This window comes from Phascolarctos cinereus, unplaced genomic scaffold (genome assembly GCF_003287225.1).
Source record: "Phascolarctos cinereus isolate Bilbo 61053 unplaced genomic scaffold, phaCin_HiC Scaffold_4;HRSCAF=312, whole genome shotgun sequence".
NCBI classification, from domain to species: domain Eukaryota; kingdom Metazoa; phylum Chordata; class Mammalia; order Diprotodontia; family Phascolarctidae; genus Phascolarctos; species Phascolarctos cinereus.
In genome coordinates this window covers 158,374,442-158,387,466 of record NW_027555847.1, presented here as the reverse complement: position 1 = coordinate 158,387,466, position 13,025 = coordinate 158,374,442, and the positions used below count along the sequence as shown (strand labels likewise).

Sequence of the window (13,025 nt, the reverse complement as noted above, 5' to 3'; positions counted from 1 at the left end):
TATATTCAGTAAAAGGATTTGGGTATAAACATAAATGGCAAACACACTGCTTTCTCTTTCTTCCCTTGTGTGGAGAGCCCTGGCCCCTACCAGCTTGCTCTGAGTTTAAAGGAGTCAGCTTCAAGGCTCTGAAATCTCTTGCTTTTCTCCTCAAGGATCAAAGGAAGACTCCTCAGCCTGGATAATAGGCTAAAAGGCCTAGGCAGCCACAGCACAGCTACAGAAAAAGAAAAATCCCTTTCTGGCTCTTGGCTTTGATGGAAGGAGGCTAGGTATGGTTACCTTGGAGATGATAGGAGAATTATTCATACCACCCTTTCAGGATAAAAGGTCAGAGAGCAGTGTCCCTGGGTCAGGAAGAGGGAGAATAAGGTTGCTTACAGTGGCTGCTAAACTAAAAAGAAGAGGATTATCCTTGGACTCCCTAAAGGTCCCAAGAGTCCACAGGGCAGCCTGGCACCTCTGTCCAGATACTCTGTCTACCTAGAGAGTAAGAAGCCAAAGGAGAAGGGTGAACAGAATGGTGCAGTGGATAGAAAGCTGGACTTGGAGTCAAGAAATCTGGATATAAATCCTGGAGATGTTACTACTGTGTGATCTCGGGCAAATCGCTTTGCCTTTCTGGGCCTCAGCTTCCTTATCTGTAAAATGGGGATAATAACACTTAAACTACTTACTTCTCAGGGTTGTTAAGAAAGAAGGTTTCTTGCAAACTGTGAAGCGACACAAGTGAGTGGTAATTATTATTATATGGGTAGGAAGGATGAAGGCTTACCTCAAGATCAACTGTGCAGGAATGGGCCTGGTTAGCTCAGTTTAGTGTCAGCTCACTAGAGGAATAAAGTTTGGATGCTGATGACAATATCTATTATTTCCTTGGGGCAGGGAACATAAGGGAAGTACAGGGAGGAAGCCTCTCTGAGGGGCCAAGGGAGGACCAAGGCTTCTCATTCTGGGGGGGGGAGTTAGGGGCGCAAAAGAAGGAGGGACCCAAGTCAGCTGTCTTGGTGCTCTCTGCGAAGACCTAGGGGACCTCATCTTCTAAGGGGGTGGGGCCTTTCTTTTAGGGGACCGAGGAGCTTCCTTTTCTGAGGGGACAGGGTGAGACTCTCCTAGGGCCCAGGGGCACCTCTCTGAGGTGACAGAAAGAGCCCCTCTCTCTCCGGGGGGGTAGTTCTTTTCGGGGGGGGGCAGGGGAGTCCTCTTTTTCTCCGTGGGGACAAGGTACTTCTGGAAGGGCAGGGGACCCCTCCTCCTCTCTGTGGGGGGGGACCCCTCTTCCTCAGGGCATCAAGGGAATCTCTCTTCCTCCCTTGAGGGGCAGGGACCTTTTTCTCTTTGCGACCTCTCCTTAGGGGCGTGGGGGGCGAAAGAGGCCTCCCCACTCGGGGATGGCGGGGGGCTCCTACCTCCTCGCTTCGCCCTGTCACGCGCCGCCGGGGGCTCGTCTTCCCGCCCCGAGGGTGCTCCCTCCCGTCCCGTCGGGCTGATGGTTCGGCCGGTTCCCCCCCCCCCCGGCCGCAGTACGGATGGTGCGGTCCCGGGCTCCCCTGGCCCAAGCCTTTCTTTCTCCGTCGGTCCGTCAGTTCTCCCGGCCGGGCCGGCAGACAGTTGAGCGGGCAGAGCTCGAGCAGTCTCCCTCTCCCTGTCTCGTGGTTGGTTGGCCCGGCCCTCTCTCCCGCCCTGCCCCCTTGCGGTTGGTCTGGCCTCTGCAGGCCGGGGTCCAGTCACGCGCCCGGTTTGTCCCAGGAGCGTAGGGGACGGGACTAATCCTAGCCCCACCTTCTGCAGCTCTTTCTGCCTAGAGGAAGCTGTCTCCGCCCCTCACCGCGTGCGAACTCTGCGCGAGGGCGGGTGGGACTTTGCCTGCGGGCGTGAAGTGCCCAGCTGGGGCTCGTGCCTACCCCGCACCTCCACCGAGGGCCTCTTGGTCCTAGAATCTTGAACATGCGCTTAGGCGTATTTCTTTGCGCGAAGAACGTGGGCATTTGAGAGTTTCTTTGCATGAAGTAAGGATGCGCTAAGTGTCTAGCTGCCCTGGATCTCTTTACTAAGTTCTTTAGCAGCAACCCTCTTCACCTCCAACGCCTCTTCCAGACCTGAACTTGGATGTTTATGCGAACGGAAGGTGGCAAACTGCCCCAAGGAAGAAGTGTCAGGAAATGCTCTGTGATCAAGGAAGAGAAAATGCAGGATCTAGGCTTCTCCGTGAAACAGGTATGAATCATTCGTGCCGTCTTTTGTTCATTCGTTCAATAAATATTCAGTGTGCTAGGTATTAAGGATACAAAGTTGGAAAACTTAACGGATCTTTTTACTATCCAATAGGGGAGGTAGACTTACATACGTGCATCTGTAATCCCCGGCCATGGGTGTTACCATGATCCCATGCGTAGGGAGTATTCATGCTTAAATACCTTTGGAAAAGTGGGTGTTCGTGTCAGGCAGAGATCAGCCCTTATTGGTGAACAGGGATGGACTTTCAAATGAGGAGGTGGGCTGAAAGCCTTCTGCTCCTTGTGCTGAGGAATGGTTCAATAATGAGACTCAGCAGCCTTCAGCTATATCTGGAGAAATTGATCCATCTCCACCCAGACCACTTGAAGTTGAATAATGGGGGTGGGAGGGCGAGTTCCCAGGTCGTGAGCCTAATGCTTCTTAGGGCTGGAATTCACCTAGATTAGATTATCTTTACACTTTAATCAGAAGTAACCTCTCCCTTTTGGGTAGGGTCCCACCCAAGGCTGAGGAGGATGTTCCCCGAAGATTATGTGAATCTCATCCGCAGCCCTGTCCTTCAGGGACTGGCTGACTTACAAGGACTGATCCCTGAATGAGGAAATAAAGGGAAAAAAAACCTCAGTCCTAGTTTAATAATTCGTTATTAATAGTAGAAAAATAATCATTTCTCTCAATGGCAAAGTTCCAAAATTTTCCCCAAGTTCTTCCACCACTAAAATAAAGCCTTTAAAAAGTCTCTGACCTCATATTCAGCGTTAGAGGAGGAGCTTAATACAAATGATAAAAAGATAAAAACAATTTAAAAGAGCCTTGAAAAGGTATAATTTAAACAGTGAGGGTAATGCCAGGGACAGTTCCAAGTAGATATGATATAAAAACAATCATAATGACCCAGAGCAACGACAGGAACATTGTAGCACAGATGTAATACAATGACAATACCTCCAACTGCCATCTCTGGTCCCTAGCACAGGTATGGGTCATCTGTATCAAAGCAGCTAATAATGTCTCAGACCTCATGCATGCAACCTGTCCTGGGGCCTGAGTTGACTCTAAGACTCACCACCCTCTCAGTGTTTCCCATGGCACCAGCCAAAACTTCCCTGTCCCTAAGAGCTTCTTCTGGGGATTGATGCCAAATTTTGGCTCCTTTAGAGATCTCTGAGGAGCTACCCTATTCTTAAGATGAAGACTCTGCCTTGCCTTAATGCAGAGGCTCAAGATTACCAACAATTTAGCACAAAGATCCCCCATTTTTCCAAGGGATTCCCCACTTTTCCAATTCACTTACCCCATTATTTTCACCCCCCCAATATCATTAAAAAGCAAAATACCAAAAAAAAAGTAATTCTGCCCTTTGATGCCTCAAACCTTTTCTAAGAACCATCCTAGGGGAAAGAAAACCTACTACTACTACTACTACCACCACCACTACTACCATTTCTTCAAGTTGTATAGGACCTTCTCAGGGGATACAAACCTTGAGGACTCAGTAACTTTACACAGGATGAAATATGGAAATGATGGGGATGGGATCAGAACCCCTAAAAGGAAAAGACCATGCCTTTAGGATCTGGACCCCAAAAAAGAAAATCCCTGGATTTTCCCCAAATCTGAGGCTATAATCCACTCAACTGGCCTTTCATTGTGACTAAACCCAATCTCCCAATTCTGTTCTGTTACCTCCCATTGTCCCTGGCCACTTCCCACCCTTAATCCTGTTTAGACTCCATTCTCCCTTGGCCACGTGGTCCAGGTCCCTGGCATTCTGTTCATCCCAGCTTACTAGCCACTCCCATCCAGATCCTCCTTAGACCCCTCCTGCAGTCACCCCAGACTACTTGGCCACTCCTGGATCCCTCACAGTCTTTCTGTAATATAAGGTCCATCTTGTCTCCCTTAAGGCGTTCAAATTCTTATAATCTATATAATCTTATAATCTAGCCAGAGCTCAGATTCTTAACATTACTTGTGTTAGCAATACAAATGCTTAGATTCCTTAAGAGTCTGGCCAGTGTGGTGGATGTTCTAATAAACCTTGTCTCTGGCTGAAAGGCTTGGGTCTAATTCATTTGGGCAGGACCTGTGTGTTGTGATTTTGGGATACCAGCACCCCTGAACTTCAAAACCGCAACAGAAAAGACCAGAGAGGGTTAACTAGGAAGATGGCCAAAGGCAGTTCATCATTATTAGGCACTAATTGCAAACAACTGTATGTGGAAGGAGGCATCAGGGAAAGCCCTTCATTGATCCACCAAAATGAAGAGCCTTTAATTGTCCAGTTCACTTTGCTGCAGGCCCCAGATCACTCAGGACTATGGCCACCGAACAGGAATTGGTATAAATAAAAAAATCTTATTTACCCTATTGCTGAATAGGGTGTCAGCCATACAGCTGGCAGCTAGGCCCACTGGGATAACTTGCCAGGACCCCCATCCCTCAAGGTTTCTATCCCCCATTGCTGGATTAATAACTACCAAGGTGGATATGCCTCTCTCATAAATGGCAGGGCTATTGGTGAAAAAACATTCCTGGAGAGCCGAGTCTTCATTGACAGGGTTCCATTGGTTAAGAAGAGAAAGCAAAGCCTTGGTGTTGGGACGGAGCCTCCAAAGAAGACATAACCCATTAATAAAGGGCAGTGTAAAGAAGGTGGATTTTTGTTATTCTTACAGTTGAATTCCCAGGCTCCGTGGCCATATCAGTCTTTAGTTTCCAAGTCCTAGATAATATTTCTCATGGTCATGGTTTGTAAACATCTCCACCACACTTGCACGGTGAGATATAGGGATGACATAACGTATGCCTACACTGTGCTAGATCATGACGATATTGCTAAAGTTAACCTGTGAGTTTAATGTTGGCAATATGCCTTCTTTGTCTGTTGCCCTGTAAATCAGGGGCACTGGTCAGTGAGTGGGGAACCCATTTTGGGATTTGGGTAATGCATAGAGGCATGTACCTGCCTCAACTGGCCCCCATTGAGGCTTGGGGGGATTTAGGGGAGGGCACAAGCTGAAATGCTTGCATGCATTGATCAGCTCCCATCAAGATGCAGGGGTAGTTGCCCCACCTTCTCACCTGCCCTACAGGCTCATAAAGACGCAGGAGGATAAACTGCTAGATGGACTACTTTAAATCTACTAAGGCTATAGCCTATTCCAGACCCTACCCTTTAGTGATTCTGTAAATGGGGGCCGTCAGGATACCCAGGTAGCCAATATGGACTCTCCAGAATCCAATAAGTCTCTGAGCTTCCTTTTTAGACTGTGAGGGGGAGTGTGTCTGTAGTTTATTATGGACTACATCCAGGATCATCAATACAGAAGTGGGCTCTAAGGAAGAAGGAACTCTTTCAGATCTCTGCCTGCACAACTGGCAATATGAAAGACAATTCAAGTAACCGTGAGGAAGGACAGTGAATGTGTGCTGAACTTCTTCCCAGGTAAAAGCAAACTGCTTCTGACTGCTCTCATCCACAGGAACAGAGAAAAAGTAATTTGCAAGATCAGTAACCTACTCAAAAGGGGCCTGAGCTATTTGGTCTATTACATGGATAGGGTCAGGATTAGCCACAGCAACTGACATGACAGTTTTATTCCACTCCCATGGATTGGCTGGAAGTTACCCAGTACCATCTACCTACAGGACTGCTATAAAAGAAGTGTGTATAGAAAAGTACTCCACCCTCCTTCTTTCCCTTTATTAGAGAGGAAGTATCTTTCATCGAACACCAGGACGTGATATTGTTTAATTATCAGACAACTGCAAGGGCTTCCATTTAGCCCTCCTCATAATAACCACCACAGGAGCTACCAAAAGTACCTATACAGGTATTGACTCCTAAGAACTCATAATATTTATGCCCGTAATACACTTCCCCCAATTAACTACCACAACCCCAAACAAAGGATCTTTCACCCACCTTTAAAAAAAATTTTGTTTTAATCAGCCAAGATCTTCTTTTTAACCCTACCTCCGGGTGAGAACACAAGAAAAATGAAACCCATTACAACATAAGTATAGTCAAAGCAAAATTCCACATTGGCCACGCAGGGGGGGAAATTGTCTTATTCTTCATTCTAAGTATTTCATCTCTCTATAAAGTGGTGAGTAGCATGTTTTATCTTGGTTGATTGTTATGCTGATAAGAGTTCAGCACAATAGTCTTCCATCGCATTTAGAGACCATGATTGCTTTAGCCATTCCTCAATTTATTGGCATCCCTTAAATTTCCATTCTTTCCCACCTCAAAAAAGAGCTACATTTTTGTACATCCTTAGAATCTGTTTTGCTTAAGGCTAGTCTTTCTTAATCTGTACTCTTTTTCATTACCTTTTACCCTTTCTCTTCTTTCCCTCCCATTTCCCTGTTGAGTGAAATGTATTTCTGTACCCAACTTTGTGTGTTACATGTGTGTGTATGTGTGTGTGTGTGTGTGTATTCCTCCTTCTTTTGACCAGTTCAGATAAGTGAGGTTCAAGTGTCAGCCTTTCCCTCTCCCCTACTCATTGTTTATATAGATATCTACTTTTGCTCCCTGATTGAGATAATTTTCCTTACCATTTCTCCCTCCCCACCCTATGTATTCCTTCCTTCCTCTTTCCATTTTTTCCTTAATATCATTGAGCTATAACGACTACTCCTGGCCCTTGTCTAAGTAGACTCTTTCTTTGACCCTTGTTGATGATGGGGTTTAGAGGGAACATGTGTATCATCACCCCATATTTGAACATAAACAGTTCATACTTGTTTAGTCCTTTATATTGTCCATTCCTGCCTACCCTTTTATGTTTCAATTTACTCCTGTGTTTGAACTTCAATGTTTCTGTGCAGCTGTGGTCTTTTTTTTTTTTTAATCAGGAAGGCTTGGAAGTTCTGTTACATTAAAGGTCAGTTTTTTCCTTTGTAGGATTGTACTCATGTTGGGTAAGTTATTCTGTGTAAGCCCACACTCTCTTTGCCTTCTAGAACATTTTATTCCAAGTTATCTTCTTTATAGTTGTGGTTGCTATATCATGTATGATCCTGACTCTGGCTCCTTGAATCCTTTCTTGCTGCTTGGAGCATTTTTTCCTTCAACCTGAAAACTTGAGATTTTGGCTGTGATGTTCCTGGGAGTTTTCCTTTTGGGGTTTCTTTCAGGAATTGACCAATAAATTCTTTCTATTTCCACTTTGCCTTTTAGTTCTAAAAGATCTGGGTAGTTTCCCTTTAAGATTTCTTGAAATAATGATGTCTAGGCTCTTTTTTTAGTCAAAGCATTTAGATAGTTCAGTGGATCTTCACCGTGACCTCCAATCTCTTGGCCCCTCAGTTCTTTGCTAGATTATCACCCTTATACTGGATATTCTCCTTCCCTTCCCTGTGCTGACCTCTAGGTGAACTAGTTCACCTCTTACACTATTGATTTTCCTTGAGTCCTTTGACCCCCTCATCCTATTACTGATCTTGCCCTGCCAAGTGTGAGCCTTGGGTTATTTCCATCATCTACTTCCTTTGCACTACTACATGCTGCTGAATGAGCTAGAGCAAATGATTAAACTGTGTTGAGTAGGTCTACTATAAATTTATGTTATATAATCTCAATTGGGTTTTCAATATGGCAAGGCAATCCTTTTATACCTCCCTAATCAGTTCACTATCCTACTCACCGTAGCAGCCTTTCCAAACGTTTTCATCCTTTCTCAAACCTCTTCATCCTTTCTCAAACCTCTCATGGCTTCTCCTCCCCCCACCCTCTCTGCTGAGAACCTTACCCCATATTTCACTGAAAAAATTGAAGCCATTTGCCAAGAGCTCCCTCTTATCTCCTCCTCATCTCATATTTATGGCAGCTCTTTAAAAAATTTTTTTTTCCTTAGGCAATCGGGGTCAAATGACTTGCCCAGGGTCACACAGCTAGTAAGTGTCATGTATCTGAGGTCGGATTATGGCAGCTCTTTTTGTGGTGGCAAAGAATTGGAAATTGAGAGGATGCCCATCAATTGGGGAATGACCGAACAAGTTGTGGCATATGATTCTGAGGGAGTACTCTTGTGCTGTAAGAAATGATGAAGGGGATAGTTTACAAAAAATAGGGAAGACTTACATGAGCTTATGCAAAGCAAAGTGACAAGAACTAAGAGAATATTATACACAGTGACAGCAATATTTTAATGATAATCAACTCTCAAAGATTTAGTTACTCTAATCAATAAATGATTCCAAAGAACTCGTGATGAAAAATATTATCCACCTCTAGAGAGAGAACTGATGGACTCTGAGTGTGGGCTGAAGGATATATATATATATTTTTTACTTTCCTTTTCTTGCTTTTTTTGCAACATGGCTAATGTGTATTTATGTTTTCATGACTTCATATGTATAATGGGTAATGTATTTTTTTGTCTTCTCAATAGATGCAGGAGGAAGAAGAGGAAGAGAATTTGAAACTGAAAATTTAAAAAAAAATTAACCCACCAAAAAAACCCAGCTGGAGCCATTACATTTAGATTATGAATTCAGAGTCCTTTTTGTGCTTATAGAAGAAGTAGAAAAGGTACCAAAGAAAACAAAGAAAAGAAAAAGAGCTGGGCAAGATCAAGTGTACACAGAGGAAGTCTGTACTGGTGGTGACACATTTGTCTCCCAAGCCGTGTCCCAGAATAGATTCTCAAGGTATTTTAAGGAGAAGATACCAGAGGGCCAGAAAAAAAATCTCACACCTTATTGCCAAAAAAAGGCAACCAAGAAAAGATCAATTAATAATTTGCCCATATGCCTACTTTTCCATCTAAATAATACTTTTAGGAGAATAATCTCCATATGCACTGAGGACATCCTTGATTGAGGTGTTAGAAGCAAATAGGCTTTCACAATTGACATTCCACAGTTGACTACAACTTTACCATTAGGTAAATGACTGAAAGATGTAGAAAATACAAGATCCCACTGTACTTGTTTGGTGACTGTAAATAAACATTTGGTTCAGTAGCACAAAACACTGTAAATGCTCTACAACAACAAGGTATCTACCACGCAACTGGCAACATTATACAAAATTCTTTAAAAGCTGTAACAACAGAGGTAACTTTGTTTGATTCTTTCATCATTACTATCAAGTGAGGGAGAAAACGGGGAGATGTATGTTTGCTTAGCTGTTTGCTGGATCCAGCACAGAAGGATCCAGTCTCAGGAATTCCTATAGAGAATGAGGTTCTTGAGATGTTTCTATCTGGGAGTCAGGTCAATATTAAATGCATACCACGTATCAGGTACTATGCTAGATGCTAGGGCTACAAAGATAAAGACAAAACAGTTGCTTCCATCATAACATTTTGATGATTTCTTCAAACTTAGGCAAGGGCCTCTTAAATGTGATCCATAAAAGCTCAAAAAGAGTGCAGCCTAACTATCCACATTGAAGTTATATGGATAACCTAGAGAACAGAACTGAAGAGGAAGAAGTGTGCTGGATTGCTTTTGGGAAATTTCAAAATTATTTGTTTAAATTTTTATTGGCTCTTGTTTTAAAATCACTTTCACGTCTTAATATATCTTTCCCCTCCTTCTATGGAGCCATTCATTATAACAAAGAATAAAAAATGTTAAAGTTTAGCAAAACTAACCAACACTAAGTCCAACATTATATTCCTCACCTATAATCCCCAACTTCCATAAAGAAGTGAAAAAAGTTACAGTCTTATACAGTCTTATACTTCTGGTGACCAAGCTTGGTCATTATAATTTCACAGCATTCATTTCTTGTTTTGCTTTGTTGTTGTTTCCATTTTCATTGTTGTTTTCGTTTTGTACATTATTTTTCCTGATTATTACGAACTTTATTTTGTATCAGTTCATATAAATCTTCCTACTTTTTTTAGTGGCCCCAAGCCTCTCTGAAACCAAAGATCATCTTAAAATAACATGCGATGATATTTTCATATTATTATGAGTTGTGAAACACTATAGCCAATGAAGAATTTAAATTGTGGAACACCTAAATAGCAATATAGAATTGCCATGGTGGGAATGAGCAGACTATAATACCTTATAAATCAGGAATTCTAAAAGAATTGTGTGAGGAATGTCATTTTAAAAAGTATGACTGAAAATGATAGGTTGGTTTTGTGGACCACTGTATAGTTAGTCCATTGAGTGAATACATTAATAAGTATATTTAGCACAGACACTGCACATGGACAGTGACCTGGGCCCATAATTGAATCAAAGGAAGAAAGCAGAGTAAGATGTATTTCAAGACTGCATAGTATTCTTAATGATCTCAAGCTGCTCCCTGACACCCAAAACAAAACCAAACCCCACATTTTTAAAATTCCACATTCTCTTGGTAATGTCATATATGGTTATGATTTTGGAACACCATAATTTCTAAGGAATCCAAGTTGCAATACTCTAAAAGACAATGTAGAGATGAATGGTTGATGGCAGTAAGCGGCAGCACATTTGAAATAATACTTTTCATATTAGAATTGGTATAAGAGACTTTTTGTTTTGGTCTAAACATGCAATTCATCAGTAGAGGGAACTCCAAGTGAGAACTTCCCTTTATAAATGCAGGTAGGCTAGTATTATGAAATATATCATTTTATAGTCACCTACAGCACTGGGAAATTAAGTGATTTACTTTGTGTCATATAGCCAATAGTATATGTCAGAGATGGGATTTAAACCTAGGTCTTTCTGACTGCCAGGTTGGCTCTCTTGTCTACTACATCATGCTGCCTTTTGGCATAAGGGAGTAATTTATAAAATGTATGATTGGAAATGGAAGTGAGCCAAACATAGATTGCAGGAATTGGATTCAGGAAGACAATGTCCAAATCTTATCTCAGACAAATCACTTATAACCTTTATATTAATGTTACCTATTACTAGTGTTGTTGCTGTTGTCATTATTATGATTGTAGGATATTAGATGGACAGCCTTAATACTGGACTGGTACCCACTGTTAATGAAGGAGGATGGGATTAGCAGCCAGTAGATCTGGGTTCTAATTCTAGGTTCCACTTGCTACTAAATCACTGTATAACCCTGACAGAATCTCTTTACTTCTATGGTCCTCAGTTTCTTCCTCTCTAAAATGATCTTTAAGGTACTTTCCTATTCAAACATTCTCTGACTCTAGACCTAGTCAATAAACTAGAGATAAGAGTTTTAAAATATGGACTGGATGGTATTTGCTGGTTGCAAATTTATGACCTGTTATTAAAAATAGTGAAGAAGCTGAGTGAGTTGCTGCTGTTCCAGAGGAGGCCCTAAGAGTTACAAAGCTAAAGGCCTCCCTCCAAGTGGGATGACCTAATTATCTCTATAATAACCTTAGGTTATTATAAGGTTAGGACAAATCAAAGGCTGTCTTACTCTCATCCATGGGTAAACTTATGGAACTCATTATCTAAGAGAAGGTACAGGCTAGAAATAAAAACTGATTCAAAAGAAGCTTAAATAAATTACTGGATGAAAGTGTTTGGTGCCATTAATTAAGGCTTAGGTCTAAAGAGCAAGGGATTACTGCTGCTTTCTTTAGCAACTCATTTTGGCAAATTGTTTCACTATGGTGCCATGCTGCCTGTGATTTGCTTCTCAGGTGCCTCCTGCTGGATTCTTACTACTGTAATTTCCCCTAGGTCTCACAGAATCAGAGAATTTGAGATTTGGAAGAAATCTCAGCAGCCAGCTAGCTCAACCTATACACAAAAGGAATCTCCACTACAGCATATGTGTCATCCAGACTCTATTTGAAGACCTCCAAGGAGGGTGAACCCACTACCTCTTGAGGCAGTGCATTCTACTTTTGGACAACTCTAAATGTTAGGAAATTTTTCTTGACATCATACCTAAATTTGCGTCTTTGAGGTTTCCACATAGTTCTGCCCTCTGGGGTCATTCAGAACGAATCTAATCCTTACTCCTCCATATAACAGCCTTTTCTATACTCAAAGAAAGTTATCATATCCCTCCGGAGTCTAGTCCTCTTTTTTAAGTCTCAACATGCCTAAGCATTTTAATTAATCAATGTATGTTATGGACTTAAGGCCCTTCACCATGCTGATTGCTCTCTGGACACTCTCCAGCTTATCAACATCCTTCTTAAATAATGGTACCTAGAACACAAAACAGTATTCCAGATGAGGTCTAATGAGGGCAGAGCATAATGGACCTAGTCTTGTCCTTTACTGTAGCCCAGGATTGTATTATCTTTTTTGGCTGGGTCCACTAAAATCTCCAGATCTTTTTCAGAACTGCTATCAATGCCTCTCCCATTTTATACTTGTGAATTCCATTTGGGGTGGGGTGGGATATCCAAGTGTAAAACTTCACACTTACTCCTATTGAATTTCATCTTATTAGACTCAGTCCAATGTCATGATGCTTTTGGATCCTGAATCTGGCATCTATTAGCTCTCCCTTCCAGCTCTGTGTCATTTTCAAGATTGCATATCATCTATGCCTCTATACAAGTCAGTGATAAATGTGTTAAAAGCAAAGGACCAAACACAGATCCCCGGGGCTCTATAATGGACATCTGTCATTGTTGGCACTGAGCTATTAATAAATACTTTTTGAATACAGGTTGCAGATTTCTTATAGGGCATTAGGTCTGTTCTTTTAAAAGCTCTTTAATCTCTTATCCAGTCTTGGCATTGATGGTAATTCAATTCGAGTTCTCCTGGCCATCCAGGATGCTTAGACCTTTGGAATATAACTCTCCAGCCCATAATTAAGGGTCTGGAAGTCTTAGGCTTAGGATAGTAATTTCCCCCTGTGATTGCCCAGC

At 42.3% G+C, this 13,025-nt stretch overlaps 1 protein-coding gene and 1 long non-coding RNA gene across 4 annotated transcripts in view; one reads left to right on the top strand and one right to left on the bottom strand.

The window, feature by feature from the left end:
- RUSC2 (RUN and SH3 domain containing 2) overlaps window positions 1-1,500 on the bottom strand; it is a 99,808-nt gene extending 98,308 nt beyond the window's left edge. Inside the window, 2 exon segments of the mRNA XM_078152710.1 lie at window positions 776-830; window positions 1,410-1,500. The gene's annotated coding sequence lies outside the window, so the exon portion shown is untranslated.
- Window positions 1,501-1,732: 232 nt separating this feature from the next.
- Window positions 1,733-12,817, top strand: LOC110201432 (uncharacterized). 3 transcript variants are annotated; one of them, XR_002322495.2, is made up of 4 exons: window positions 1,733-2,217; window positions 5,601-5,686; window positions 8,643-9,309; window positions 11,875-12,817. It is a non-coding gene; the product is annotated as an uncharacterized LOC110201432 (long non-coding RNA). The 3 variants fall into 3 exon arrangements; XR_002322496.2 differs by having other exon boundaries at window positions 5,554-5,686; XR_002322494.2 differs by having other exon boundaries at window positions 5,508-5,686.
- Window positions 12,818-13,025: the final 208 nt, after the last annotated feature.